Below are 24,777 nucleotides of genomic sequence, written 5' to 3' on the forward strand. Positions count from 1 at the left end.
TGTGTTGCGAGCTCTTATCTGTACCAGTGTACATATTCTGGTCTAGCCGGATTTGTAAGGTAGAATTGGGGCAGGGAGAAGGAAGCAGTAAAGAACGAGAGGAAAGTTGTGTGTTTCCTTGGTGCTATACTGCACCCTGACTGGCTGGTCTCTTCCTTGTGACTTCTGAAAGGAGATGTCCAATTGACTACAGATGGGCTGGGTCTCCATTCTGCCTAACCCCTCATTGATGTGATTTTTAAATTTTGGTTTGGGTCTTTGATGCCTGGTACCTGATGCCATCAACACCTCATGATCACATAGCCTGGTGTACTTCTGCCATGTGGGCTTTGTAACTTCTCAGCTAGATGGCTGCTTGTTTATCTTAAAGCCTTTAATACCCCAGATGCTATCTCTTTTGATAGCCGGGCACCATCAGCTTTCTTCACCACATTTGCTTATGCACCCGTTTGCCTTCATTGATCATATGGGGAGGTGAGCACACAATGATACGATTTTAGGACAAGCTATATTGTGAACTTTTTCATACTGTATTTTTCTCCTGTTATAAATTCTTTGAGGTATAAATTGTTACGTTGTTGCACTCTGTTGATATTAATAGCTCAGTTTTTGTATAATACTTACTCCTTATTACCAACTTGCTTAATTAACTATTGAGGATAATCGTAGCAATGCCTTAGTAAAGAAAGGGTATTTGTTTGGCTCATTTTTTCCTTTTGACTAATAATCATGGTTAGTTTTTTTCCAGAGATACCTCTAGAGCTTTAGTCTCCCGAGTTTATGTATCTGTTGCAACCGAAGAGAAATTTACTAGTCTCCTACTCACCGCTTCTGGAAAAGTGATTTGAAGAAGGGTATACTGAAATCTGTGCTCTCTTACATAGGAAAAAAGTGTTTGGCCATGTTATAAAGCTTTATGGCTTCAATCTGTAGAATCATGTGGAAATTAAACAGTTGTTTTAAATTTGAAGTGAAATTCAAACTTTAGCTTTCAAATCTAATTCTACAATCACTTAGCAATTATTAGAGTACTTGCCTTTCTTAGCCTGAAACTATGCTGTGGTGTTGCTATTGAGTAGATTTCTGATTCACAGTGACCTTATGTGAGACAGTGCAATGGCCCCATAGGGTTTCTAGGCTATAATCCTTATGGGAGCAAATGGTCAGATTTTTGTGTTGGGCTTTGGGTTCAAACTGCTAGCCTGTTGGTTAGCAGCTAAGTGCTTGACTCTTGTGCTACTAGCGTTTGTTTTTCTAAGCATTTCTTTCAAGTGAATATTTGAAAGAGCAGAATATAAAAGTTTTGTTAGCAGAGAATTTGCATTTAGTGTGATAATATAAATTAAGGTAAAAAAGTTTGTGGTGTGCTTTATTTATTTGTATTTATTTTTTTGTTGTGTTTTATATTGACTGGAGTGGCCTGGAGAGAAACTATAGCAGGGGGAGAGGGCTGAGCTCTGGAGCTGGGAGGGGAAAATTACAGGCAGTCTCCCAGGGAAGTGAGAGAGGCGCCCTGTATGTCAGAGTTGCAGAGGGACCAGTGTGACCATGATAGGTACAAACTTTGGCTTTTGCTTTGAAACACATGGTTAAAAGAGTTTTCAGCTGAGAAATGACAAGATCTGATTTACATTTTAACAGCATCAGTCTTGCTGTGGGTCAGCTCAACACAGACAGTAACGGGGATAGGAGCAGAAGCAAAAAGAGTGAGACTGTCAGACAAGATAGGATATTGACTTGAAACATAATGGGAACAGTGGAGATAATTGAATTCTTGGGTGTATTTTGCAAGTGGGATTAGATTTTTGCAAGTAGTGTGTTTGAGAGAGCTGTAACGTACCAAGAATCCCTTCAAGATATTTGGCCTGAGAAACTAAGAGGATGGAACTAGCTAGTTTTGACTGAGTTGAATATGGGAGGGGGGTGGGTGGGAGGGAGATCAGCATGTTAAGGTAAAATAAAGACAGACCGACAGTGATACTAGTGATAAATACTGATTTGAAAAGGACATTTTCAGTGGAGTAGTGTGAGGGACTAAAGGCTTGATTGGTATGAGTTTGAGAGCAATTGGATATTGGGAATGCTGATAATGCTTAACAGTTGTGTTGTAAAGGGGAGACGAGAAATGAGGTGGGAACTGTGGGTGTGGGGATATGATTTCACTTTTTAAGAAGTTGGAGAAATGGCATGGTTGATGTTTTTGTTTTTAAAAAATAATTTTATTGGGGATTCTTAGCTCTTATAACAATCCTTACATCAGTTATATCAAGCACATTTGTACATATGCTACCATCATAATTTCCAAAACATTTTCTTTGTACTTGAGCCCTTGGTATCAGCTCCTCTTTTTACCTCCTTCCCACCCTCATGAACCCTTGATAAATTATAATTATTTTAATATCTTACACTGTCCTCTTGGGAGGGTGCTATACATCGTTCATTGCTGTCTGTTCCCTGTTTCCCCCCCACCCACCCTCACCTTTTTCCCTTACCCTAATGGTGTCAATACTCATTACTGTTACTGAAGGATTTAGCTGTGTCCTGGATTCCGTGTGTCAAGAGCTATTATCTGTACCAGTGTATATGCTCTAGTCTAGCCAGATTTGTAAGGTAGAACAGGGGTCATGATAGTGGGGGTGGGAGGAAGCATTAAAGAACTAGAGAAATGTTGTATGTTTCATCAGTGCTATACTGAACCCTGGCTGGCTCCTTCCTTCTTAGTGATCCTTCTGTGAGGGGATGTCCAGTTGTTTACAGATGGGCTTTGGGTCACCATTCCAAGCCCCCTCATTTGCATCCATGTGATTATTTTGGGTCTTCTGATGCTTGATACCTGATCCTGTCAACACCCCAAAACCACACAGGCTAGTATGCTTCTTCCATGTGGGCTTTGTTGCTTCCCTGCTAGATGGCTGCTTGTTTATCTTCAGGCCGTTAAGATGCTCTACCTTGTAGTAGCTGGGCACCATCAGCTTTCTTTACCATATTGGCTGATGAACACATTTTGTCTTCGGCTATCCTTTTGGGAAGGTCAGCATCACAGAATGTCAGGTTATTAGAACAGAGGGTTCTTGGTGTTGAGAGAGGACTTGAGTAGAGGCCCAATGTCCATCTGCTACCTTAATACTTGACCTATAAGTCTATGTAAATAGACTTATATCCCTATTGTTATTTATAGTTATATTTACATATGTACGTGTCTGTATTTATACCTCTATAAATGTCTTTTGCCTCCTGTTTTTCCTCTATTTCCTTTTACTTTGCTCCTCCCCTGCTATCATGTTCGACCTTCATTCAGCTCTCATCAGCTGTCTTGTGCTTGATCAAACCCCACCAGGCATTCTGTGCCCTCCTTGCCATCAATTTTAGATCACTTGTTCCCTTTTTTTGTCCCACCTCCCCCTTTCCCATGTCCCCCCAGAACTGTCTCTTCTGTTGTTTTCTCGTTGGGATTGTTTACCTGCCTAACTTAAATAGATAATAGACATGAAAAGGTAAAAAATAAGTCTATAAATAGTTCCAGGTCTGTCTGCGATCAAGTCTGGTGAGGTGCCAAGCCCTGCCCCCAGTCTGTCTTTGGGTTCTTTGTTGCTTTGCTCCCCTGCTGCTATGTTGCGCTCTCTTTGTGCTTCACTGCGCACGTGTGTGTGTGTGTGTGTGTGTGTCAGACTGGCCACAATACCTGCACTGTGTCTCCAGTGCTGTCCCCCTTAGCACTATGGGTCAATGAGGGGATGTCATGTCTTGTAGTTGGGCCGGCCCTATGGTCCTTTATGTGTATTGGCTCTCGTAGCAGGAATGTCAACCTTGGTGCTTGGTGGTAGGCCAGGATGCAGTCCACTCTCTCTCTCTCTCTCTCTCTCTTTCCCTCTTAGTTTGCTTCCATGTGGTCTGGGCAGACCCGTCCCTCTCCCCGGCTTTATCATCAGTGTTGTCCTCTGTAGTGCATTATTCTTCTGGGGAGGGGATCCACATAGCTGGGATTGGGACTGGCCCTGGCATGCTTGTTGTTGATGAGATTGAATCCAGCAGAGAAGGAAAACTTGGTGACAGAAGAGAAGGTAGGACTTTCTGGAGAAGAGTCTACCAAAAAAAAAAAAGCAAAACTCATTGCCATCAAGTTGATGACAACTAATAGCGACCCTTTAGGACAGGGTATAATTACTGTGATGAGTTTTCCGAGACTGTTTATTGGAGGAAGAAAGCCCTGTTCTTCTGTGGAGCTGGTGGTGGTTCTGAGTTGCGCACTTTGTGGATTACAGCCTTGTGTGTAACCCCTACACCACCAGGGCTCCTGGGGCAATGTCTGAGTGGGCCCAGTTTATAACCCTTGGCTAAGAACATGGATGTTGATTTCAGGTTGAAGATTATTTCAGGTTTGTAGCTTCAAGGCTTTTTCTAGTCTCCATGGCTTCAGAAAGTTTGGAGCCCATGAGAATTTATAATGCTGTCTGTATTTCCCCTCTATTTTGATGGTTTTGAAAGTGTTTAGTTTTGTTTAAAAACTCAAAGTATTTTTACGGTGCTTTAGGTGAAAGTTTACACAGCAAATTAGATTTTCACTTAACAATTTTTTATATTATTCTGTGATACTAGTATCAACATTCTCATTTCCATTCTGTTTGTTCTGCTTCCATTTATCTAGCCTTCCCTCTCAGTCCTTACTTGGCTTTCAGGTAAATGTTGACCATTTACCTGTTACTTGTTTCATCAGCACAGTGTCCCAGATGTTGGTGGCCTCAATCATTATTCCTTATAGTTGTGGGTTAACAGTTTCTAGCAAAATTGTAACATTGGCTAATACAAAACAGAATTCTTACATTTTGGTTATGATGGGAGTAGCAGAAAAAATACTCATGAATGCTATTTGCTGTTTTAGGGCCAGTAATAACGCCAGGCAAGTGATGTGGGAATATGGAAGCAAAGTTGGAATCTGGAAAAATGTGGGAATTCTGATTTTCTCTAACTTTAGGTACATTTGCATATTGAAATAAAGTTGAAGAACACTTAAAACCCATGTATATATCACTGTCAGTTTAGTCCAGTGAGATGGGTTGGAAGTGTGAATGGGAGAAATGAAGATGTCTGATTAGTGAGCCCAGTACTTAGTCAAAGTGGGCTTCTCTTGAACATCTGAGCTCACTGCCAGAATCAATTCCGACTCATAATGACCCTAAAAGACAGGGCAGAACTGCCCCTGTGGGTTTCCTAGACTATAATTCTTTATAGGAGTAGAAAGCCTCTCCCACGGAGCAGCTGGCAATTTCAAACTGCTAAGCCTTGTTATACCTTTGGGCCTAAATTACTTACATAAAATTATGCTTTCCAGCATCTCATTTGATAACAGTGACTCAGCATTTGCAAATAATGTTTTTTTAATTTAATTTTTTTATTTAGAAAATAATGTTTTAAAATATAAAACAATTGAGTTTAGACATGGATCTTGAAGTATCTACAAAAGCATATTAACCTATGGAAATTAATATGCTATATGAAAGACCAAAGTTTCGAAGCTATAGGCAATAATCGGATGAGAACAGTACCTTTAGAGAAAAAGGCTTCATTGAAAATGTGGTATTATGGGAGGGCGGGGTGGAAAGGGGGAACCAGTTATAAGAATCAACATTTAACTTCCTTCATGGGGATGGATAACAGAAAAGTGGGTGAAGGGAGACGTCGGAGAGTGTAAGATATGACAATAATAATTTATAAATTATCAAGTGTTGAGGGAAGGGGAAGGCGGGAGGGAGGGAAAAAATGAGCTGATACCAAGGGTTCAAGTAGAAAGCAAATGTTTTGAGAATGATGGCAACAAATGTACAAATGTGCTTGACACAACAGATGTATGTATGGATTGTGATGAGTTGTGTGAGCCACAATAAAATGATTAAATAAAAAAATAAGAAAATGTATTTTGGGATGACCTTGGAAGACTGAAATGGAAATGTTGGTGAAAATATTTCAGGTAACAGCATGCATTATTAGGTGGGAAGAGCTAATGCCTGTTTATGGGATCAGTGGTTAAAGTTAAAATTCAAATAAGATATTTACTAAAACACCCCTTGCCCCCAATCCTCTCAGCAAATCCCTTTTAGAAATTTGTAGGCCAGATGGGTGAAAAGGAAAAAGAGTAAGAGGGTGAAAGAAACTATGATTATCAACCTTGTAAGATAATATTTTTCAATTATGAAAAAGAATATGTTGAAAAACCTAGGACTATAGAGATGGAAAAAGTTGTAAGCCCAGAAAAAAGAGTAACTATAACTTGGTATGCCCTTTGTTTTTCAAATTCAAATTAATTTTATTAACACTGATTTTAAAAATTAAATGAAATTTCGGTAAAAATAAGTGAGCATGAAATAAAAAATGGGCAAGAACATGAAAAGCTTGTGGAGGATCTTATAAATAGTATTGGAGAATTCTTGGTATTGTTCCTAAGAGCACAAATTAAAGCTATACTGAGATTTTTTTTAACCAAACACTAATCAATATATCTTACAGGATGAAGGTGTCATTTCTCAAGTTGTACATGGTTTTCAGTCCTCTAATGTTTTTAGCCTCCACCATTTAAATACGGACAGTCAAGGGTTATCAGATAAGGAAAGTAAAGCCTTATACGAAATAAAGCAATTCAAATGGATAAAGAACTGGGAGGAAAGATCCTTGGCAGGTGAAAGAAAGCAAGCAAAAAAAGGGGGGGCGGGGGCCAGCCCATGGAAGGCACCTGTTTCAAAAAAATAGGACAAATAGGGAACTGTCAAATATAATTGAATAAAAAAATTCTGAATTAAACATTTTAGGTGAAATTAAGTGATTGTTTCCTCAGTCTCAGTGTGGTTTTTAAAAAAAATTTAGTCACGTTTTTTCAGGGTAACTTTTTAGAAGTGGATTTTAAATGAAAGTGTGAAAATAAATTATAAAACATGGTGCTGTCACCTCCATGATAGGATTGCTGAAGACAAATGGGTGCATAAGCAAATGTGGTGAAGAAAGCTGATGGTGCCCGGCTATCAAAAGAGATAGTGTCTGGGGTCTTAAAGGCTTGAAGGTGAACAAGCGGCCATCAAGCTCAGAAGCAAAAAAGCCCACATGGAAGAAGCACACCGGCCAGTGCGATCACGAGGTGCCAAGGGACCAGGTATAAGGCATCATGAAAAAAAAAAAAGATATAAGTGTGTGTATGTATGTGTATATATATGTATATATATACCATATTAAATGAAGGGGGAAGTGCAGAGTGGAGACCCAAGTGTCGGCCAATGGAGATCCCCTCATAGAGGGGTTTAGGAGAGGAGATGGGTTAATTAGGGTGCGAGGTAGTACCGATGAAGAACACAGCTTTCCCCCAGATCCTGGATGCTTCCTCCCCCAACTACCATGATCCGAATTCTACCTTGCAGGCCTGGATAGGACAGAGGCTGTACACTGGTACATATGAGGGCTGGAGGTACAGGTTATCCAGGGTGGATGATACCTTCAGGACCAAGGGTGTGAGGGACGATGCTGGGAGAGTGGAGGGTGAGTGGGTTGGAAAGGGGGAACTGATTACAAGGATCCACACGTGACCTGTTCCCTGGGAGAGGGACAGCAGAGAAGGGGGGAAGGGAGACTCCGGATAGGGCAAGATATAACAAAATAACTATGTATAAATTACCAAGGGCACATGAGGGAGGGGGGAAAGGGGAGGGAGGGGAAAAAAAAAGAGGACCTGATGCAAGGGGCTTAAGTGGAGAGCAAATGTCTTGAGAATGATTGGGGCAGGGAATGTATGGATGTGCTTTATACAATTGATGTATGTATATGTATGGATGGTGATAAGAGTTGTATGAGTCCCTAATAAAATGTAAAAAAAGAAAAGAGGAGAAAAAAATGATTAGGACAAAGACTGTACAGATGTGCTTTATACAGTTGATGTATGTATATGTATGAACTGTGATAAGAATTGTATGAGCCCCTAATAAATTGTTAAATTAAAAAAAAAAGGCAAAAAACAAAACAAAACATGGTGCTGAGCTATGGCCTTCTATAAAAATTGCCCCCATTGACATTTCCTCCTACAGTTGGTTGAGAGTACATATTTGACTCATCTCTGGCAATTGTGGTTAAAATCAATAATCACTTTTCAGTCTGATGGATAAAATTGAAATTTTACTTGAAGTTCTTTTAATAATATTGAGCATTTTCCCATGTGATTGTTGACCATTTGTGTGTATTTCTTTTGTGAGGAAGGAGGGTTTAATGTAGTTCTTTCTGAGTAGTCAGTGTCCCTTATTTATTTTGGGAGTGATTAACTGTCATGTGCTACATGTTTTCTCCTCAGTTTACAAATCCATTATCAGCTGAGGTAGACTGTGAGGCTTTATGCTCCCATAGAGCCTTGGAAACAATGAGGTTCATGAATCAGAATTGACTCAATGGCAGTGGGTTGGGTTACCCCCCACCCCCCACCCCCCACCCCCGTCAAACCTTTGGGTAGTTTCAAGTTTCTGTATTGTCAAGTTTTGGTCTTTCATTTGTAATTTTTAGCTTTTGTATCTGAGTTCAGACTTTTCCTAAACCAAGTTTATAAAAAATGTTCCCACCCTGTCCTTACATGTTCTGAGTGCTTTCTTGGTTTTGGTTTCTACACTTAAAAAATTTTGACCTAATACTTTTGCATTTGATGTGCTTTCATGTAGGATATTTCAAGTATTTGAGTAGTGTAAGTGAAAAGCCCAATGTTTATACTGCTGATAATTTTGTACATGTTTAAATATTATAAGAGGGCTTCAAAAATACATGAAAGATTAGAATGAAAAGAAAATGAAATCTTTCAAAGTCCCTGTGTACTTAAAAAAAAATTCCCCTCCAGAGGAGGAGATGGGGAAAAGGAAGCAGGGAGCCAACAAACCCAGTGGGGACAAGGGAACAACAAGAGATCTAAAAATCAATGATAAGGAAGGCATAGAATGCCTGGTGGGGTTCGATCAAGTGCATTGTAGCCAAGTACAAAGAGCCAAATGAAGGTGGTACAGGAGGAAAGTAAAAGGAAATAGAGGAAAGAATTAGGAGGCAAAAGACATTTATGGAGGTATGACCCCCCAATTCTACCTGGCTAGAACATGTACACTGGTACAGATAAGAGCTCTGTACACACAGGATACAGGACAGATAAACCCCTCAGGACCAATAATGAGAGTAACAATATTATGAAGGGGGAGAAAGGGCAACTGTTCACAATGATTGATGTACAACACCTCCCCCCCCATGGTGTGGGGGGAGGGGCGGCAACAACAGAAATGTCCGTTAAGGGAGACAGCGGACTGTATCAATATGAAAATAAAATAATTTATAAGTTATCAAGGGTGGGAAGTTGGGGGAGGGAAGAGAAAAGAAGAGGAGCTGATACCAAGTGTTCAAGTAGAAAGGAAATGTTTTGGAAATGATGGCGACATATGTGAAAATGTGCTTGAAGCAATGGATGCATGGATTGTTTGTTATACAAGCTGTAAGATCCCCCAGTAAAATGATTTGTTAAAATTAAAGCAAAACAAAATAGAAGACAGAATGAAAAAAATATTCCCCCCTCCTTTCTGTTTCTTAACATCTCTCTTGAAACTTTTAAAAATTATTTTTTAATCATTTTATTAGGAGCTCTTATAGATGTAATAATTTAATTAGATCATGTATGATTATACTATTGCCGTCACCATCAGCTTCAAAACATTTTCATACTTCTTGAACTCCTTGATATCAGCTCCCCTTTGTCCCCTCTCCTCCACCCTACGTCTACCTTTATTGTTATAAATTATTATCTGTGTCTTACACTGTCCAATATAGCCATTCACCTACAATTCTGTTTTTCGCTCCCCTGAGTGGGATTATGTCGTCACCATTGCTATCAGTTCCCCCCTCTTTTTGGAATTTGTGTTCATGGGGTGTTAAGACTTGATGGTGCTAAAGGTGAGCAATGGGGAGAGTAGTAGGAGATGAAGTCAGACCAGCTGAGTGAGAGATACAAATCAGGTCCTGTACAGACTTCAGATCACTCACTGTAAGGCCTTGGGCTTTTTACTCAAAAGCAGCAGCTCCTGACCCCTTTCACAGGGGTCGTTCGATTTATAACAGTAGCAAAATTATAGTGATGAAGTAGCAACAAAAATAATGTTATGGTTGGGGGTCACCACCACATGAAGAGCTGTATTAAAGGGTTGCAACTTTAGGAAGGTTGAGAACCACTGCTCTAAAGTGAGTAGAGGAGAGAAAAAGACAAACTCTTTAAAATAGGAGCACGCTTTGAAATAAAAAGTATTAACTCTCAGTATTATTGAGTAAAAGGTGGAATTATTTAAAGAGTTGCCCGATTGAATGTTTCATAAATTTACATTTTTCTTGTTACTGGATTCTCTCTCCTTAATAATGCCAGGAATGGAGTGCACCTTGTATTTATGAAAAGTTTTTCGACAATGAAAATGAATACCTTTCCTCCATCATCTTAACTTGATGTCCCATCAAGAGAGATTGCACCTCCCTTGAATCTATGAAAGAATGACACGTTTAAAATTTATCGCTGTGCTTTTTTTAAACTAATGTTTTATTCTTTAAAAAAAAAAAGGCCATATAATGTAGTAGAAATTAATGCCTAATCCCTGGGGGCTTTGTGTAGGTTCAGACTCCAATTTCTCCTCTATAAAGTGGAGAAAATAAATAGTTGTTAGGTCATGGGCAGGCAGTAAGAATCAGCAACAATGTTGTGGTGTAAAAATATCCTAGTAACCACAAAACCAGGTACAAGTTGTTAGAATACTTGCATATTGGTTGCTATTTGGCTGTGGCTTTCTAGCAAACCTTTCCTTGGCTTTTGTCTTTCCTCCTGGGTCACTAGAAAGTGATACTGTGTGGCATGGAGATTACTTTTGACCTCTGTATCAACAGGGTTTCTAATGGCTGGTGTTTTGGAAGTAGATTTCCAGGCTTGCTTCTAAGATGCCTCTGGGTGGACTTGTGGGTTTCTTGGTTGGGAAATAACCTCGGTTCTTGGCTTCTTAGAGAAATAATTCACTCCAAAGCCTGGTTTGTGACCCAAGTGGGTTTTTATAAAGGACAGGTTTTACAGTCACTGAACCTGGGCAACCTTATGGGACTGTGGACCCACACATGGTGGCCTGAGGCTAGAGAGAGAGACCATGGCACAGCAAACAGAAAAAGCAGCCGAAAGGCCATAGTGTGGAGTTTCCCTTATATAGGGCCTTTGCCTGGGAGGCGTGGTCGAAGGTGTTGGTTGGCTCCATTGACTGAATTAAGCCCACCTGGCCTAGTTTGGGCCTACTCAGGTGTACCACCTACCTGGCTGGAGCTTGAATTTGGAGCATGCCCAGTTGGTCTTTATGGCTGGTTAGTGGGGGGTGTGTGCTGATTCTCTGGACAAACCCCCTATCCTGCTACCTAACAGACTTGAACCTCCCACCTATCAGATAGCAATGAAGCACAGTAACCTTTTGAACTGCCCAGGAAGGAACTCCAGGCTTTTCTCTCTGCTGTTCATATTTTGACTCTCACCCCAGTCTATCAAATTATTGTGGGAATAAATGAGTTAATGTATCATGCCTCAACCAGTGCCAGGAATAGAGTGTAAGTATTAGATAGTGTTTGTGATTACAATTTTATTTTTCCCAAGAGTATTTTTTGGTTGGCAATGCATGAGACTTTATGAAATGAATTGGGAAGTTTTTCTTTTTCATTTCATAGAATCATTTAGTTCAAAATTGCCTTTGGGGACAAACAGTATGAAAATAAATGAGACTGATGTTTGGGGTGGTTGAAGAAATAGCTCTTTGAAAACTTAATTCAACTCCTTGGAGATCCTTGATGCATTTGTTTTCTAATTCTATTGGATTCCATGTGACAGCTTATATTGCCTAGAAAACAATTTATCTTGTCTAGATTTAAGGTTTAGTGGTTTAAGATTACTGGAAATGTAATTCGTACTTCTCTTGTTCTGCTGTATCACTGTTCATTTTCATTCCTAATTTGTTTCTGTATACACCTTTAATTTTTAGGTCCAGTTAATGGTTTATGTGTTCTCCTTTTAAAATACAATTCCTGTGTTTTCGAATTAATTATACTGGCTTCTGTTTTCTAATGGTTTATATATTTATTAAATATCTTTATAATCTTGTGTTAGATGCTTTATACATCTAATTCTTGATCAGTTGAAAGTATCATGCTATGAATTTTCCTCTGCAATATAACTTGACTGGTATATCAAAGGCTATATGGTTAGCTTCTTTAATGGTTGTATTCCAAATACTATATGTTGATGTTGTGACTTTCTGCTTTGAATGGAGTATATTGGAGAGAGATACACTTGCAAGTCTTCCCTCAACAAGGGTATTTTTCTCTATGATTATTAATTGGCAATTTGTTTATTGTCAGATTATAGTTTATAGTTTGAAATTTACGAGTGGTTGTAGCCTCAGGTTCTATAGTTAGCCCATGGGATTTGATCTCATCACACAAGTTCAGCCATTGCTTCATTTTTGTCTATTTAATCTTTCAGGATTTCTATTTTATTTCTGCCCAGTATTTCTTGTGTTTTTGCTCCAATGCATAAATTTGGACAGTATATAGGCTTAGAAACATTTTCTTTGTAGATTATAATCTTAATGATCCTTATTTGCTGTATAAAATTTTGTCTTATCTTTTCCTCTCAAAGTCTCTGTTTTTAGGTTTGTCTCATGTAGACCCCATATAGTTGGATCAAGGTTAGTTTATTTGGACGCAATTTCAAAAGCTTTACATTTTTACACTAACCTTGTATACTTGGTTTTGCTTCTATAATAATTTTCTTTTTCTTCCTATCTGTACTGAATGCACTACTTGATAATGATTTTTCATTCTAGCTATAATCTTTGTAACTTTTACCAAATGCCTGGGTGCTATTATGTAAATATGGTCACCAAGGGGATTGGATAGCTTGTTAATAATGTAAATTACTCAAAGCCAAACTTTCTGCCATCCTGTAACTGTAGGACAGAAGCGAACTTCCTTTGTGGGATTCCAGGGCTGTGAATCTTTTTTTTTTTTTCCCGAAGTGTGGCTCGCAGTCTTTATTGATCGGTAATGGCGAGACAAGGAGGTATGACTGCTCCCGCTTCCGAGGCGTCGTCCAGAACCCAAGCGGCAGCCCCGGAAAACGGCTGTGAATCTTTAAAGGAGCAGAAAGCCTAATTTTTCTCACACAGTGCAGCTTACAGGTTTGAGTCCCACTGACTTTGTGTTGTACCCCAGCACATAGCCCATGGTGTCATCAGAGTTCCTTAATTATGTTACTGCTGGTATTCTTGTGTGTTTGTGTGCGTTTGAGGGAGCCAGGAGGAAACCGTGCTGGTGAATCTTGCCATCCTGCTAGATTTCAAATGAGCCATCCCAGAGGCATGAAGAGGGAGGGTCTCACTGCTATCAAAAAAGAAGAGCCAGGAGTGGAGCTGATTGTGAGATTTCTGTGTTGAACCTCCTCAATCCAGTGATGTGACACCAGAGATGGTGAGAAGCAGAGACAGAGAAGTGGTGGCCGCAGAGTGGGCACAAAACAAAGTGGTGGGCTTAATAGCCCATGGTGCAAGACAGTCGAATGCCTTCGAACAGGCGACCTTCTGGTGGAGTAGGGTATCGTCTCCTGAGCACTTACTCCAGGGAGCCAAGTTTGCTGACCCAGCCAACCATGACTTCCTAATGGGACGGGGTGCCTGTTGGTGGCATTTACTGAAGACCTAAAAGAGTTTTGTAACACCTGCTATGGCAACAATGTTGCTGAGAGGATGACGGCCTGAGTATGCCTGAAAGTAGTATGGCTGAGAGGAGCTGTCCTTATGAACTGTTAGCCATACGCTTCTATAGTAAACCCCGTAACTGAGTATTGTCTGTTATTTCTGTGGGAGCACAGAGAAAGTACAGTGAGAGCGTCAGCTAGTAGTGTCAGAATTAGTAAAGAGGTTGAAGGGTGGAGGCATGCCTGACCTCAGCCTCATCTTACTGGCTTTGAGCAACTGATGTTGATGATGGTGGTTCTCTTTCCCCTTGTGCAGTTAAAGGAGAGCAGACACTGCCCCACTCCATTTTTTCCCACCTCCCTCTCTCTTTTCCCCCTTTAAATGACATGGTTGACTTATTTGCTGTCCTCCAGTTTTGGAAGTAGGCACCTTACTACAGTGTAAGGTGTCATTGATTTGAAGATGCCTTATTTTGTATACTAATTTTAAAATCTGTTTTCAAAGAAGTACGCCATAATGTTCCTTAAAGGCAAGGATGGCAAGATTTTTGTCTCAAGTACTTTGGACATGTTATCAAGAGAGACCTTCCCGGAGAAGGACATCACACTTGGTAAACTAGAAGGGCAGCAGAAAGACTCGATGAAATAAATTGACATAGTGGCTGAAACAACAAGCTCAAACGTTGGAGCAATTGTGAGAATGGCACAGGACCAGGTAGTGCTTAGTTCTGTTGTACATGGGGTTGCGGAGTGGGTACTAACCTAACAGTAACAGTACAGTTGAAAAAGGAGCCCTGGTGGCATATGGGGGTCACACAAGGGCAGTTTGAAACCGCCACTGCTCTAGGAGAGAAAGATGCAGCTGTCCACTCTAGTAAAGAGATACACTCTCAGAAACCCACAGGGGCAGTTCTACCCTACAGGGTTGCTATGAATCAATGGATTTAACGACCAGAAAGCCAGTGATTTGAATAGTCACTCTGCAGAAAAAAAGCAAGGCTGCCTGCTCCTGTAAATATTTAAATTTCTGAAAATTACTATGAATCAATTGACTGAATGGTTAAATGACATACCACTGATTGTTGATTTCAGGCATTTTACAATGGGGTGGTGGGGTGGTGGCGGTATGTCTTAGGATAGATGAAATATGGTATTTTGTATGGTTTTGTGGTAGTTCATACAACTTTAATATGTTTAGATCTTTTGAGTAGATTTTTCAGGAGTGGGTTGTCTTGAATATTCTATTCTCAGAGTTCTTATATGCTTGAAAATGCCTGTTAGTGATTTTCATAAAGTGAAATATTTGTGCTGGCTATAGAATTTTGGGGCCAGCCTGACTTTCTTTTTCCCTTTGTAGGTGACCTACTTCCTTCTGCCTGGGTCTTGGTAGAATTCTTTCTTTATCCTTGAAGTTCAGTAACTTCATCAGGATATATCAGGTCTCACTGTGATTCTCTGTCTTTCCTGTTATATGTTAATCCATTGTAATCTTCATTCAAGAATATTTTTTTCTTTTAAAAATCATTTTATTGGGGGCTCATACATCTATCAAAATCAATACATACATCCACTGTGTCAAGCACATTTGTACATCTGTTGCCATCATCCTCACCATTGCCATCATCATTCTCAACCTCCCCATTTGAGCCCCTAGTATCAGCTCCCCCATCCCCATGAACCCTTGATAATTTATAACTTATTATTATTTTGTCATGTCTTACACTGTCCAATCTCTCCCTTCACCTTCTTTTCTGTTGTCTTTCCCCCCAGGGAGGGGGTTATATATAGATCCTTGTGATCGGTTTCCCCTTTCTACTCCACCTTCCTCTTCCCCTCCTGGTATTGCTACTCTCATTATTGGTCCTGAGGGGTTTATCTGTCTTGGAGTTCCTGTGTGTGTTTCCAGTTCTTATCTGTATCAGTGTACATCCTCTGATCTAGCCATACTTTTAAGATAGAATTGGGATCATGATCGTGGGGGGGGGGAGGCTAGAGGGGGACAGGGCAGAGAATAAGCATTAAAAAACCATAGGAAAGTTATATGTTTCATCGTTGCTACACTGCACAGGATCTTTTCTTTTTCATATGTGACAGCGAGTACTATCAAACTCCAGTCACCGAGGCAAGCTCTACTGGTGTTAGCGAAAATCCTGCTTGTTGATGTAGCACACTGCCGACACTCAGAAGTTCACTGGCCAAGACTGGCCTCCACCCTGAGCTTTAGTAGTGTGCAGACAGGATATTTTCTTATATATCTTTCAGAATGCTTTCATTTTTATTTTCTTTCTGTGGAGAACATCTATTTTATTATGGTAACATCTTGACTTCTTGTCTTCTATTTCTAAATACTTCTTTTTGTTCTTTTGTGTGTAATGTTAATCAGGATTATCTTAGATTTGTTTTCATCAGTGTTAACTTTACTACTTCCCATATGGGATGTAGTTGTTATTTTGCCAGTGTTTCAGGATTTCATTTCACTTGGGCTTGTTTATTTCTCTTTAAAAAAAAAGCCCTACTTCGTAGGGTTAAAAAAACCCATTAAAGCCATATTATTGAGGAGATTGGTAAAACCAATCACAAAATCAAGATAAATGGTTCGATGTTGTGTTTTATAAATGGCATGAAATTTGGTTAGTTGCAGTCTTACAGACATTTCTTGCAGTTGGATACTTTTCTTGGTACACAGTCAATTGTTTTTTGTTAATAGGTGCTTTTACTTTTTAAACTATTAAAAATCGAATTGAAATTTATTTTTGTTTAATCAGTGGTAATGCAGGTCATCAACTACTTGTTGGAATCATTACTGATAATCTGTACATGTGCCACAAAACAGAACCCACTGTATGAACTTCACCTGTATGCCAATTTGTTTTTTGTTTTGTTTTATTTGGAAATAATGTAGCTGGTCAAGTTCGAAAGGTTGAACGAAGTGGTGAACATTGAATGTGTCATTACTGTGAGGTTTTCACTGTGCCATGTAAACAGAAGACACTAGACATTTGTACTTTTAAAGTATCTTAGCGAAATAGAGGACAGATTCTCCCATGAATGAATTAATGATTATTTCAAGATGACTGAGATTCTTTACATTACTTTTCATGTATACAGAGGTTATTTTCATTGTTTCAGTCTCATGTTCATTGTAGCCATTAACGAACGTAGTACTGTGGATAACTTGAATTTACTATTTGAAGGTCTAAAGCAAGCATAAGTTCCCAAACTTGTTGGGCCTATAACACTGCACCCTCCTGGCAACAAAAAACTGTTGCTTAATAGACCTCATAATCCAGAATAAAAGGTAGTTATCTGATTATTCTGTGTTCTCCTACCCCCAAGGTGTGGTGCTGCCTACTTTGGGGAAACACTGGTCTAAAGCATAGGTTGTCATCACTAAAATTGTGATTAGAATTGAGATTCCTGAACTGTTGTACTTGATTGTCAATAATGTGATTTGTTCCTATATTATATACTTTTAAGTTATTTATATATGCTTTTTAATTAGTTCATTAATTCAACAGTTATTTTCTGAGAGCCTACTACATGCCAGAGACTTTAATAGGTATTGTGCCAATCAATATACAAACAAAAATCTAAGCCATCTTAGAACATGTTTCTTGTGAGTATGAGGAAGATAGAAAGTTGTGGAGTGCTGTGGGGAAAAACAAGGAAGAAAAGGGGATGCGTATAAGGGTGTGGGTATTACAGTTTAAAATAAGAATTAAGTTAGGCGAGAAAGTATGAATCATGTAGCTCAGGCAAGACCCTGAAATTGTGAGGATCTCTCACTGTCAACGAGTCAATTCTGACTCATGGTAACCCTGTTACATTAGAACAGAGTAAAATTGCCTCTCTAGGTTTCCAACACTATCCATCTTTACTGGAGTGGAAAGCCTCATCTTTCTCACTTTGAGTGGCTGAAGGATCTAAACTTCTGACTTTGAGGTTAGTTACCTAGCATATACTCTACTACACCACCAGGGTGCGTTACTTGGGGGAATAGATTTGAATTTTGGAAAAAGGAGGGGAGAGCAGTTAACTAAAAAGAGTGCCAAACTTCAGTGAGGTGGAGAGGATGCTGGTTAAATTTTGAAGACTTGGCCATCGTTCATAAAGTACCTTATGAATGAATGGAAAACCATAGACTTGGGTCCAAATTTACCTTTTCAAAAGACCACTCTGGCTGCTGGGGAACAGAGAAAACCTACACCATAAGGTACTTTATGTAGTACATACAATACACAAGTAAATATTTACAACTAAAAGCTTCACTTTTTCCTATTCTTAGTAAAAAGAAATACTAGTTATGTCCCATGAGGTCCCCTAGTATAATCTTAGTTGAAAAACTGTTAATGGGTTTACAGTCTGACTTAGTAGTGGGAAGTAATTAAAATTTAAGGTGTAATAAAGAAAAATGACAATGCAAGGGGAAAAAACTTTAAAGTCAATACTATATTTATACTTTTTTAAAATTAGAATAATCAAAGCTCAGTCATACAGAAGGCCTCATGAAGTGCCTCTTATTTTATTGGGGGTTTGTACATCTCTTATCACAATCATACATACAACTATGGTGTTAAGTACATCTGTACATTTGTTGCCATCATCATTCTCAAAACATTTGCTTTCTACTTGAGCCCTTGGTATCAGCTCCTCATTTTTTCCCCTCCCGCCCCTGTAACTACTTTATTTTAAAAACCTTATCTGCTTAAATGTCTTGGAGCTTAATGCCATATTTCAAATAATATACTTAATAGTGTTTGTTTATTTTTTGGTTATCAACTTTAGATATATCTGTCGACTCTTTGCTGTGGCAGATGTTTTCAGTCCCACTTCTCACTATTGACCTTCCTCCTACAACAGCCCCTGGACTGGCGCCTCTCTGGGTTTCTGCCCAGAAGATTAGCCCCCTCCTCGGCCACAGCCCCTCGATGAGCATTCTCTTCTCTCTCTATTCAGTTAACAATCTTCCATCTGTGTTTCAATTGTCAGAAAAAATGGGCAGCTTATCTGCTCAAAATAATCTTTGTTTACTCCAGTTTCTTTAGAAATAATTATTGAATTAAGTTCTTAGGGAGGGAGAAGAGATAAACCCATGTGCTCATACTAGCACCTGGAACTAACCCGAAGACAGCTGAAATGTTTGGGGGAAAGTTAAAAATTTTGTTAGTAGATAAATATGTACAGTATGTTAGATTATTTACAATATTTTGTCTTAAAACAACCACAAAACTATGGTTTGAATATTTTGAATAGATGTATAGCTTTTTTTTCATATGTGGATACTATAATAGTCCCTAGGCTTTTATTTTGAGGTTATTTTAAAATTATAACTAACACATTATTTAAATTGTGGCTTATGCTTCCATGGATTTTCCTTGTGAAAAATATTGTATATAATCTTTGCTTATTTCGTTTAGGATGCGTTTTTAGGAGTGTGCATTACTGAGTCAAAGGAATTGGATATTTTTGGAAGTTTTTAATAAGTACCAATAATCTTTTAAAAAGTGCATGCCAATTTGTATTTCAGCTGTGTTTAAAAATCCTTCATTTTACTATGTTATTAATGCTATTAAAGACTTACAAAATTTTTTGACTCTATCAGGGAAAAGCAAAAGGAGTTCATTTAAAAATGATTCCCCTGAGAATGATAAGGCAACAAATGTGCTTTACACAATTGATGCATGTATGGATTGTGATAAGTTATATGAGCCCCTAATAAAACGATAAAAAATGATTCCCTTAAGTTTGGGCACTTCTTGACAGTTAATTTTTTGAGGGGCAGGGTGTAATGTGCTTTGATTAATTTAGAGCTTTAGCATAACACTTGACTTTTAATTTTTCATACATCAAATTAGTTTGATGTATGAAATGTTTTGTGTGTGTATTTTAAATTATTTTATTGGGGGCTCGTACAACTCATCACAATCCATACATACATCTATGGTGTAAAGCACATTTGTACATCTGTCACCATCATCATTCTCAAAACATTTTCTTTCTACTTGAGCTCATTTTTTCCCCTTCTCGTACCACTCCCTGATGAACCCTTGATAATTTATAAATTATTTCTTTGTCATGTCTTACACTGTCTGATGTCTCCCTTCACCCTCTCTTCTGTTGTCTGTCCCTCAGGGAGGGGATTATATGTAGAATGTAGATCCTTGTGATCAGTTCCCCATTCTATCCTACATTCCCCTCCTGGTATCGCTACTCTCATTATTGGTCCTTGATGTATGGAATTTTAATATTTAAAAAATGTTTTAGCTAATTAGAGATTCTGATTTTTTCCCTTTATAATGCTTAGAATAACTTTCTTATTCCTGAGATTAGATAAGAATGAAAATTTTGGAAATGGAATTGTTGTGTGGGCACAGTGCTTGGAAAAAAAGCATTTTGACTGGGGTTGCTTGAAAACATTTGGCCTTTGGTTTGTGTTGAAAAATTTCATTATGATTATCTATATTTTGGGTGTAGCAGCCTTTAAGTAAGATCACTTACTTTGTGCTATAAAACCAAACCTGCTATTAATTTTGACTCAAGAAGGTGTTATTACATTATTAAATATTTCCATTAGAGTGTTTTATAAAGTATATAATCTTTTAGATATACGAGATATTACTAGTAACTACATTGCTCTGAGTAATCTGGCTAAACTAATCTTTCCACTCGAGAGTATGATGCATAAGCTTTCTCTTAGTGAGTCATGGACTATCCCCAGTGAATTTCTCATTATTAGGCACAATTCCATGAGGAACTAATACTAACGATGGTTTTTTTGGGCAGGGGCATAGCTTACTTTTATACCAAGAGAACATAACTGACATTTTAGAATATTTAGAAGGATATGCATAAGATAATTTTTATAACTTTTAAAAAAAGGCCAAACGAAAAGTTATATTGTGAAGAGAGAACTCGGTTTACAGTATTGGCTACTGAAATAAACAAGTAAATCAGTACATGAAGGTATTTCTCTTAATCATTATAAGAATTGATTGGATTTTCAACATTTTAAGATATAATATGTGAAAAAACTGATATATAATAGCAAGGGCAACTTTTTAACTGAACACACTTATTTCTAGTTTTTGTATTTTGTTTTCACAATTTGTAATTATGTTACTGTACTTAGTTATGTAAACATTTGCTAAATTGTTGTAATTATTATCATTTTTAATACAGCACAGGGGCTCTTCAATTGGCAGCTACATAATTTCCAATTTAGACTCTTAGAAAAGTTTTAAATTTCTGTCTTCTGTGTTAGGTACGTCTGTCCCCTCCCCCCCAAATTTTGATTGTGTGTGTATTACCTACATACATATGTATGTATAATTTCAGGGTGATTTCATAGTTTCTTGGTTAAGATAAATTATTCAATAGCAGGAGGTGGGTAGGCATTGTTGTAGAGGAATCGATGTTTCCCAAAGTAGAGAATCCTATCCCCTTGAGGAGGGGCTGGTGGGGAGATGCAAAAACATGTTTACTTTTTATCCTGGATTATGGGCCATAGCTAAAAATTTTTTTTAATTACCAGGGGGCACAATGAGTATATTTTTTACTGAAAGAGAGGCAATATGTAAGAGGAAGGAAGCAACAAAACAAGCACAGGAGCACCCTGTTAATCTACCTCTCTCTCCCCTTTTATAAATGAGGTGCTATGTTCTACTGAGGGGAATTAAATAGCTTGCTATTAAAGTAAATAGGATGCATGGACCCTTGGGGAGATGGGTCAAGGCCAGTAAGTGTATATGGCACAACAAAGAAATTGCTCAGTTTTGTCATCCCGTTAAGCTTAAAAGAGAGTTAGTCTCAACACAGGGACTACCTCCCAATAATCAAGTAGAATCAGGAGCCCAGTGTGTCCTTTAGATCCTAGTTATCTGCACTGAGTCCTTCCCAGCCCAAGGAGACTGTTAACACTGGATAGAGTGAGCAGCAGAGAAAGCAGAACCAGGAGACCAATGCAAGATGGCACAGTGTGCTTCTTGCCTAAGGCTTGTAAAAGCTGGTTTGCTGATGGAGTGGAGTGGTCTCTGGACACTTACTGCTGGAGCTAAAGAGAATTAAAGACCTTCCCAAATGGGGCAGAGGCCAACCCAGCCCAAGAGGGCTGAGTGCCTAGAGATCATGGGCCAAGGAGAGTCCTCAGACAAGGCTGCCCTGACTGAAGAACTGTATCTTTCCTGATCCTGAAATATGGACAGGCATATCTCAGAGGTTCTGCAAATTAGGTACCAGTACACTACAATAAAGTGAGTGTTAAGAATTTTTTGTTTTCCTAATGCCTATGAAAGTTATGTTTACATTACACCGTTATCTATTGTGTGTTCAATAGCATTATGAAAAAGATGGCAGTACTGTGTGAGAATAACCAAAATGGTGACACAAAGAGAACACATGCTGTTGGAAAAGTGGCGCCAATGGACTTGCTCAACACAGGGTTGCCCCACTTTCAAATGGTAAAACAAAAGCAGAGCAATAACTCAGAGCAAAACTCAATAAAGAGAAGCAAAATAAAACAAGGCATGCTTACAATCTGTTACTTCCCTAATAAATCCCATGATTATGAGCATTACCTGTGAAGTCTGTATTGCCATTGTGTAACCAGTTATTGAACCCAGCCGAGGAGAGGGACAGACGAGATTGTGTCAGAATTGGTGAGAGTTGGAGAATGGAGGCAAGTGTGCCCTCTGCCACATAGGAATCAGACTTGCACTGTTGATCTTGATTCTCCTGCCCCTGTGCGTAGTTAAAGGTCAGATGCATCTGCCTCATTTTCTCACAGGCATGTTTATTTTCAAAGGCCAGGCTTGCAAATGCCTCATCTTATGTATCAGGTTTGTTGGTTGCTGAGATAAATGTTGAGATCCATTTGCTAATGGTGCCTTCTTTGGATGTGGGCCACCACTAGCTATGTACAAGGATGCTTGGCTCCATTCTGAGATCCTTCCCTATTTGTATATCGACTTTTTGTATAAACATACAAAAAGAAAAGATTCAGTGATTAGTTTTCCCTCTTTTTTATGTTAGTCTGTTCCAAGATTTATCTTTTACCCTTAGGCTCCTTTTCCACATACAATGAAATAATATGTCTATGTACTAGACACAGAGTATAACATAAACAGTTTAAAGAGTTTGTTTTTGAAAAAAGGCAAGGGCCGTTTAACCACTACTCAGGTGGAGAAGTAGTTGATGTTTTGAAACCACTGAACCTCCAGCATGAAGAATCAAGTGGTGCTGTCAGTCAAGTTTAGACCTCAGAGCTATGCTAATCAGAGGCTCTGAGAAGAAGACTCTTCTGTGGGACGCATATGTTATCAACTGAGAATGATGACAGTCTGTGGGACATGGGAGGACAGGATTGCCTACAGCCTTCTGGCTGCAGTGGTGTGGTTAGAGTATGAGTACCCAAGCCGGAAAACTCCAGGCTTTCCGCCGGAGCCCAGTGAAAGAGCCCACATTTGCAGGCTACTTTATCCAGGATTGGAAGGGGAGGGGATGAAGAATAAACTAGCTAGAAAACAGTGCCTGATAATTACCTGAAGCTATTTTGAAATCCAGAGTAACTTGATAAAGTTGTTCCTAATCATTAGTTAAACTGCACACCTTTTACATAATTACAGCCATGTGTGACTGTCCTCTTGACTAGCCTAGGTTTAAATGTGATTTTGGCAAATAACAGTGGTACGTGGCACATGCTTAGTGCTTAATAAATACTTTTCTGTAACCCAGTAAATGCTGTGGAGAAATATTTTGAATGTTTTTTAACTTAAATATACAGGTTTATTTATGCTTAGGGTTTCTATTTGTAGCAGACAAGTGAGTGTTTGCATCCCCTGCTCAGGTAAACTACTCCCTTTGAGTATGTAGTTGTGTTAAAAAAAGAAAAAAACATTAGATCATAGTCAGAATGTGCTAAAGTATAAATTGTTACATTTTCAAAATATAAAATACCTAAGAGCAAAGATATAAGGAAATTAATTCTAGGCCTGCTAAGGAATTTTTTAGGGATACCTGGCATTTGATCTTGCATTATATTTTTAAAAGGTTTATTTTTTTAACAATTTTAATGCCACATAATTCACATATACAAGACTGTACCTACAAGAATAGAAAGTCTCAAAAGCAAAAAGAATAGAAAGTCTCACTCATCTTTCTCCTGTGGCAGCTGGTGGTTTCAAACTGCTGACCTTGTGGTTAGTAGCCCAACGTATAACCACTCTATCAACCACCATGATTCTGTTATTGGCATTACCTTTTAATTCCATGTTCCTTAAACTTCTTTAAGCTGCCTCATGTTTACTGCAGATGAAAAATATGTTCAGAAAATTCCTCTGCCAACTCTGTTGGCGCGCCTATGTACATATCCACACACCATACCACATCTGTTCAGCTTTCATACTTACCTATGCAATTCTTTGTAAATTATCGCTTGTTTATTGGTCTTTCAGGATATTTACCTGTTTTCCTTTTACAAGCCTCCTACTGTCTTTTTTGTCTTGGTCTTTGTTACATTGACTTCTCACTTATTGAATAGTGTCTTTTAATTTACCCAAGTGAATGCATCTGTACTATCTAGTGTCTCCCCTTCTATCCCTAGTAACTGTCAAAGGGTATTTCAGTCAGCATAATGTTCGACAGGTTCATACTTGATACTGGACATTCTGCATATTTGTTGCATAGTATCCCACTTAGGTGTGTACCATAGTTTATCCATGAATAATGTTGCATTGAACATGTGTGTGCATATATCTTTGTGTCATACCAGTGTATGAAACTTCCCCTTTCCCCATACCTTTGTCACCATTTATTGTTTGGTTTTTGATCATTTGTACTATTGCCTGGGTAAGTACACAGCTGATTGTTTTGGTTTACCATCTGTAATGGCAAATGAACATGAGTATCCTTGATCTATTTGTTCACTGCCCATATTTTCTTTAGTAAACTGCTCGTTTTTAAATTGGGTTGTTTGTCTTTCTGTTGAGTGTTGAAGTTTTCTATGAAAATTGAAGATTAGTAGCTGGTAAGGT

The 24,777-nt window shown here is 38.6% G+C and overlaps 1 protein-coding gene and 1 non-coding gene across 2 annotated transcripts in view; one reads left to right on the forward strand and one right to left on the reverse strand.

Annotated features, from left to right (window-relative positions):
• UBE2G1 (ubiquitin conjugating enzyme E2 G1) overlaps positions 1 to 24,777 on the forward strand; it is a 102,414-nt gene that overhangs the window by 22,581 nt on the left and 55,056 nt on the right. The window lies entirely within an intron of this gene.
• Positions 15,834 to 15,985, reverse strand: LOC142460481 (small nucleolar RNA SNORA62/SNORA6 family). Its single transcript, XR_012786676.1, has one exon. It is a non-coding gene; the product is annotated as a small nucleolar RNA SNORA62/SNORA6 family (small nucleolar RNA).

This window comes from Tenrec ecaudatus, chromosome 10 (genome assembly GCF_050624435.1).
Source record: "Tenrec ecaudatus isolate mTenEca1 chromosome 10, mTenEca1.hap1, whole genome shotgun sequence".
In the NCBI taxonomy this organism is placed as follows: domain Eukaryota; kingdom Metazoa; phylum Chordata; class Mammalia; order Afrosoricida; family Tenrecidae; genus Tenrec; species Tenrec ecaudatus.